This window comes from Mus musculus, chromosome 5 (genome assembly GCF_000001635.26).
Source record: "Mus musculus strain C57BL/6J chromosome 5, GRCm38.p6 C57BL/6J".
NCBI classification, from domain to species: Eukaryota; Metazoa; Chordata; class Mammalia; order Rodentia; family Muridae; genus Mus; species Mus musculus.
In genome coordinates, this window is record NC_000071.6 from 129,675,266 (window position 1) to 129,683,390 (window position 8,125).

The following is an 8,125-nucleotide window of genomic DNA, read 5'->3' on the forward strand; positions in this document are numbered from 1 at the left end:
CCTGAGACCCTCAGACTTTAAAGCTATCACCAGAGCCCTACTCTGTGACTCCACCACTACCTTCTCCGGGCCTAGGAGACTCCCGGCAGAGGGAGACCTCTAAAACTCCAAAACAGCAGTGTTGGAAGTGCTGGGAACAAGGAATATTTTCTAAGCAAAGATACAGGGAATGACCTTTGGGATAGCATTGAAAATGTAAACGAGGAAAATTCCTAATTAAAAAAAAAAGATACAGGGAATGAATGAAGCCAGCCTAAGATACCATGTGGCAAGACCACAGGAATGAGTCTGAGAACAGGCATTGGTGGTCAGTTGATTACCAACATGTGACCCAGAAGCTGAACATGGTACTTTCCCTGCTATGTTTCAGTCTTGGTTTGGCCCAATCGTTCCTTTCTATGCATGGCACTTCTCTCCTTATGATCTTGAGGTACGATCTTGTTCAGTATTTTATCTTGGACACATAAACTTGTTTATTCTTTATCTTCCAGGGGATCACAGCTAGGAGTTTGTTTGCAGCTACAGAAGAGACTATGAATTTAGGCATTGAGAAAATGTGGTAACAGATACAGCTGGGGTACTGCTGTAAATGAAGTACATCCATCTTGTATTATGAGACAGCCATACCACATTGGTCGACTAATGTAATGCGATGGCTTGAATCTGAAATTGTCCCTACATGTTCACATTTTCAAAATTTGGGACTCAGTTGATGGTGTTACTTTGGGAGGTCAAAAGGGCTTTAGAAAATATGAGACAACTAGAAGAAATTAGTCACTGGGAGCGTATCTTAGCCACTTTCTGACTTGATCTCTATTTCCTAGCCCTCCATGATGTAAACCAAGCTGTCCTGCATTCTTTCCCAACCTTAATAAGCTGGATCCCTGTATCCATGAGTTAGCATAGGAGTTTCTCCCTTAAGATGCTTATATAAAATAATTTGGAAGAGGACTGGAAAAATAACTAGCACACAACATGAATTTTATTGACTTTATTGATTTTATCTATCTAACATTGTTAGTACCAATTTTACAAACAATGCATTAAGATTAAAGGATAGCAATATAAAAGCATTCCAGCAATATAACTCACAGCCATGTTGAAAAGCTATAAACACTATAAAATGTTTAAAAGTCAATTATCTGAATGAAAGTAAAATGCATAAAATACAGGTAATACACTACTTGTGGAGTTATTTATTCTTCTAACAGTATTCACTGTGTGTCAAGAGTCTAGGATGGATAAATAAATGATCAGAACAAAGGTTCTTCCCATCTTAAGGTGACTTACCAACACATGTGAGACTCATTGTGGATTTGTTTCTTTCTCTACTTTTCACATAAAATGGAATTTTCTCCTTCTGCCCATATCTGCTTATGCTATACTATACATCCTTGGCTATTTTGATTAATAAAATATTTACTAGGTATTACTGAGTATTAGTCTATGTTGCATCATCTGATGAGTTATACATGGTATCTTTGTTCCAAGATATTTGATCACGCTGTGAATCCTGAGATTGTGTTATTTGCTGGAAAGACCATTTTTTAGTTGTGGTGTACCTCAGCACACATTTTTAACCCAAGAGATTTCCACTTAAATATTATAAACAGGATTAAATAAAGTCAACCACTGGTCAAAAGGTGGAGCAAGCAACCAGTTGACAGGAATTATTAAGAAATAAAACATACAGAATAAGAGAGAGTCAGAAGGACAGATAAAGAGACACACGGAAAGTAGAAGCAGGGGACATTCAGTTTGAAGGACGTTGTTTGAGACAGTGTAAGAGACTGGCATTGCTGATGGGATGTTGGATGAGGAAGAAGGTCAGCTAGGTGCTTTCTCTGTTCCTCTGAGCTAGCAGACTTTCACCCCAGCATCTGGCTCCCATGTCATCATGAATAAAACTGAACAATTGAGATTTTGTTTTAAAAAAAGTGTCCAACATGGGGCAGTACCACATGGACAGAGAAATCACAACAGCTAAAGACAAACTGAGAAGTCGACAGAGTTGGTAAGACACCAGGGGAGCCCTCAAGGAGAGAGTTAAGTAATATTTAAAGGAAAAATATTGCCCATGTTAAGGATGGTAAATATCATAATACAGGGTTAGGACCTTGTATAGTGATATTTTAGATGCTTGAAAATAGAAGCAGAAAATTAAAGATAATGATCTGAGATTGACATAATACCAACTATGATTAGTATCAGTCTGGTAATTCATATTTTTATCCTTAATGCCATGTACATTATGAAAATTTGTTCCATGACATTTGGCCACACTAAATCCTGAGATTGTGTTATTTATATTATGTTATGAATATGGAAATGTCATATTTATAATGCAAATATGAAAATGGCTTGATAACTGTGCCACATATGAAAAGTAGATTAATAAAATACAAGTCTTAGAAAGACTTACAGATGAAAGTAAGAAAAATACTCAGACACAGACACAGGAATTTAGACAAGAACCTACTGCGCCTCTGCATGATGAAACTGAAAAAGGGCAGACCAAGATCATGAGAAAACCAACCTTAGTTTATCCAGTGACTATACAAGAACAACTACCAGATGATAGGAAATACCAAGGTTATGGAGAAGGTAAATGGAATCCTGTAGATATATTAGATTTGAGGAGACTTAAGGAAACTGTCATTGCATATCTTATGCATTTACCCTTATGTGAAGCAGGTACTAAATTCATGGGACACTCAGAACAGAATTATACCCCAAGACTGGGAAGATTTGGCAACAGCAATATTGGAAACTTGTTCTCAGTTACAATGGCAAACATGATGGAAAGAGGAAGCTAGGGCCGAAGAATGATGTAAGACTGGAGGTATTAATATTTCTCAAGATCAGATGCTAGGTAAAGGTTAATATGCTGAGTTACAAGGACAGGTTGAATTTGATGATCAGCCCTTGTTGCTTTGTTGTTTAGCAGCTTTAAATGCTTGGGATAAGGTTGAAGTATCAGAAGAGACTGAGTCTTTTTCTAACATGATACAAGGTCCAAAAGAAGCATTCACTGATTTATTGCAAAGATTGACTTCAACTGTAAATAGAATAGTATCAGATTCAGAAGTCAGACAAATATTAATCACATTTTTGGCTTTTGAAAATGCTAATTCAGAATACAAAAGTATGATTAGACCTTTAAAGACAAGATCAGAGCCAATAGATGAATGGATTAGAAATATGGCTGATATTGATTCTCACAGTTATTATGCTACTCTGATAGGAGAAGTAATTTCTAAACGTTTTAAGAAAAAACAGAATGTCAGGTGTTTTCATTGTGGTAAGCAAGGTCATTTGAAAAAGGGATTGTAGGTATGGCATTCCTAGAAACAATGTTTTTTCTAGCAATAATACAAAAAGAAGGCCCCAGCCTTCTGGAATATACAGAATCTGTAGCAAAGACCAGCACTGGACTAATTAGTGCTTATTAAGACGGGACAGACAAGATGAACGTTTGCTATTGGGAAATGCCTTAGGGGGGACTCCTACAGGTTCCAATATCAAATTTGATTAAATCATTCCCTATTAGCACAAGAGAAACTCATCCACAGAGCAATCAAAAGATTTAATGCCTGTTGTTCAGAAACAACACTGCTCTGGATTTTTTTGAGGACAGGACAGCTTCAGTAGATAGAACAAAAAATTCAGGACAGACCAGAAACCAAGTATTTTGGCAAAATGACTATAAATGATCAAAAACCAAAGATAAAAATACAAATAAAAATGGTGTTGAATGTAGCAGAAGATGGCCTAATTGGCCATCATTGGGAAGAGAGGCCCCTTGGTATTGCAAACTTTATTTGCCCCAGTACAAGGGAACGCCAGGGCCAAGAAGTGGAAGTGGGTGGGTAGGGGAGCAGGGCTGGGGGAGGCTATAGGGAACTTTCAGGATAGCATTTGAAATGTAAATAAAGAAAATATCTAAGAAAAAGAAAGAAAGAAAATGGTATTGAAATTGAAGGTTTAATAGACACAGAAGCCGATGTAATAATAATTTTACCAAAATCTTGGTATCCAGATTGGCCTCTTCAGGAGGTAAATATTTAGCTTCTAGGGATGAGAACTTTATCTCAGATGAAACAGAGTGCAAGGTGGGTTGAGTGTGTACAGCCAGAAGGATAAATAGGACAACTAAAACCATATATGCCTAATATAGCTATAAATTTATAGGGACATGATTCATTGCAGCAATGAAAAACACACATTAATATTCCTCCAATCTCAGAAACAAACCATAAAGTATGCTTCTGAGAAAAATGTTAAAATGTATTATCAAAAACAGTACAGACCATTTCAGATTGTACATAAGCAGGACACAACAGCTGTTGGTCTTTCAAAAGTACCAACTGGCCTGCCTCTAAAATGATTAGCTGATGTACCTGTGTAGGTAGAACAATGGCCTTCGACTTCAGGAAAAGTATAAGCATCAGAACAGCTGCTACAGGAGCAGCAAAGTTTTCAACATAGTGAAGAGTTGACCCATCCTTGGAATTCTCCTATATTTGTTATTAAAAAGAAATCTAAAACAAAGAGAATGTTAACATATTTAAGAGCCTAGAGTTCCTTTGCCTTCTTTATTACCTAAGAAATGGCCCATTATAATGATTTCTTTAAAAGACTTGTTTTTTACTATACCTTTACATGAAAAAAGAAAAATCTGCCTTCATAGTGCCCATTTATAATAATGCTCAACCTGTTTAAAACTATAACTACAATGACTTCCACAAGGAATGTTAAACAGTCCAACACTGTCAATATTTTGTGCAACAGCCATTAGAAATAATTTGTAAGCAGTTTCCTCAGTCTAAAATTTATCAGTATATGGATGATATCTTACTGGCTGATTCAGATGCAGATACCTTAGGAAAAACGTTTGATGAAGTAAAGAGAATTTTGCCTTGCCAAGGAAGAAAATTGCTCCTGAAAAAAATGCAAAGAGGAGATTCTGTTAATTATCTAGGATATAAGATATGTTCACAGAAAATGCAACCACACAAAGTACAGATCAGGAGAGATTGATTATGAACTCTTAGTGTTGCTGGGAGATATTAACTGACTATAGCTAATCACTGGATTAACTACTCAAGAGCTAAGTAATTTATTTCAAATGTTACAAGATGATAAGGACTTAAATAAACCAGGAAAATTATCAGCTGGGGCTGAGAGAGGTTGGCTCTGGTAGGAAAGAAATTACAGTAGGCACATGAGAATCACTTGGATCCGAAGCTTAATTGTATTTTAGTTATTTTACCTCCCACAAGAATTTTCTCTCTTATGCAGAGAGAAAACAATATCTTAGAATGGATAGTTTTAACACACAGAGTTAAAAAAAATTGAAGACCTATGTAGAAAAGATTTCTGAATTAATTCTGAAAGGAAAAATGAAACTTGGTCAATTAGCAGGATTAGAGCCAACAGAAATTATGGTACCACTTACTGGTGTTGAAATTGCATCATTACTGAAAGAAAACAAACATTGGCAAAGAACTTGCAACAATTTTTTTGGAGAGATTAGCAACAAGTATCCCCAAAACATGAGACTTTGGTTTATAAAACTAACTGGATTCTACCTCATATAGTAAAAGCGACACCAGTTTCTGAAGGCCCTACATTCTATAATGATGCAGATAACTCAGGAAAAGTGGGTTATAAGTCAAGAAAAATAAGTAAAATGCCATATGGTATTACTAGATTTTCTTGAGTCTCTCAATATAGTTACTGACTCTCAATATGCCAGAAAGCATTATTTTACATCTTGAAACCTTTGAACTTATTCCAGATGATTCAAAATTAACTTCTGTATTTATTCAACAACAACAAGTAATCAGAAATTGAAATCATCTGTTGTATATGAGACATAACAGATCCCATATGGGTCTATGAGGCCCCTTAGCACAAGGCAATGATGAGACTGCTCAACTATTCATAGGAAATACGCTAGAAGCCTCAGAATTTTATAAGACACATTTTGACAGCAAAAGTTTGAAGAAAGACTTTTCTATCACTTGGGAACAAGCTAAGAAATTATAAGTAACTGTACTAATTATTCTTTGTATAACCAAACTCCATTACCTGCAATAAGTAATCCAAAAGTTACCCAAAGAAATAAAATTTGGCAAATAGATGTGTTTCATTTTGCAGAGTTTGGAAACTTAAAGTATGTGTACCATGCCATAGGCACATTTCAGGATTTGAATATGCAACTGCTTTAACTTATAAAAGGGCTGATTCTTTAATTAAACATTTATTAAAAGTTGTGGATATTATGGGGATACCTGTACAAATTAAGACTGACAATGCTCCAGCATATAATAGTAAAATGAAATTTGTTGCATATTACAACATAAAGCATATTACAGGTATACCACACAATCCTATCCAATTCATTCTGTTTGTGCAATGGTCTGCATGTATGGTTATCAAAATGGAAAACCACTAACTGGCAGATAAATGGCAAGGATACCTGGCCATGGGAGGTATGAACGAAAATGGAAAGCCTATCAAAACTTAGCAAAAACATTACATTTAATGTAGCTTGTACAGGCAAGACAGACAAAACATCTGAAAAAATAGTGAATAAAATGGCATCATGTTTAAGGCTAGAATGTTTAATTTGCTAGAGAACAAATTCAGAATGAATCAACAAGAATGGTGGATTATACAGTCAAAAAACTTGAAAGTTTATGCTTAACACTAAAAATTAAGGAGAAATGGAGAAACAAACTAAACCAGGACAACCCTACGAGAATGACTATTATAAGGAACCCACAGCCAGGAGGTGGTTCAGACCTTCAATCCCAACACTTGATAAGCAGGCACATAAGAATTACAGTGATTTTAATTTAAAAGGTGCTTGCAAAAGGCAGGCTGAAGTTTAAAGGGAATGTCCTTTGTGATCTAAAAATAAATACACTTAAACCTGGAGTCAATATACAAAGAGGGGAATATAGATATATTTATCCACACATACTAGGGTATATTGAGTTTCAAACTTTCAGGAGTTTAATTTCAATTGAAAGATACTTTCTCTGTTGCCAAAAAAAAAAAAAAAAAAAAACATTCTGCCCTGGAAAAGATATAACCCACCACAAAAGGCAACCACCACCCACCCCACTAGGGTTAGGTTTGTGGTGGACTCCATGCAGGAAAGACTGCAGAGGACTGGTGAGTTTCTTGAGGACAGCCCACCATCTTGCTTAGCTACGATGGGTGTACCCTGGAAAGGCTTACTTACCACCAGGGGCTTTGTCTCAGGATAGCTTCTTGCTTGTGCAAACAGTGGACACCTTTGGGCTTGACGGCTGTATTCTACCTAATCAGGATTGCCATTAATTTGACAAACACCACCCAAAGATCAGCTTCAGACCCCAGACTACTAGGATGATCAAATTGTTGAGTTCATATGAGACTGACAAGAACATTTTACATAACTTTGAACTCAAAAAATATTTAATCCTAAGACTGCCCAATGCAACTAAGCTAGACATTGTAGAAAGCTTGGCAGGAATAGCTTCATTGTTGTAACCACTTCTACTGTACTAGAGTTAAAATCTCTCCTTTTTAGATAAAAATGGGGAAATGCTACAGGATATTTGATTACACTGTGAGCCTCGAGATTGTGTTATTTATAGGAAAGTCTGTTTCTATGGTAGTGTGGCTCAGCCTTAGCATATACCTTTAATCTAGTTGAATATTGTAGACAGGATTAAATAAAGTCAACCACAGTCAAGAGGCAGAGCAAGCAGCCAGTTGACAAGAAGTGAACATAGGATTATTAAGGAAAAAATTAGTCAGGAGCACAGATAGAGAGATGCACAGGAAGTAGAAAGGAGGTTATCTGAGATGGCACGAGAGAGGGAAATTCAGTGTGGGTCACTTTAGCCAAGAAGAAAGGTCACCTGGGTACTCTCTCTCTGCCCCTCTGAGCTAGCAGGTTTTCACACCAGCATCTGGCTCCCGAGCCTTCATTGGTTAAAAATGAACACTTGAGATTTTGTTTAAAACAAAAAATAAAAAACTTTTCCTCCCACAATTGAAATTTTGTTTAAAAACAACGTATCTTCCTCCCAAGTATACAGCACTCTCGTGGAGGACGACACGTGCT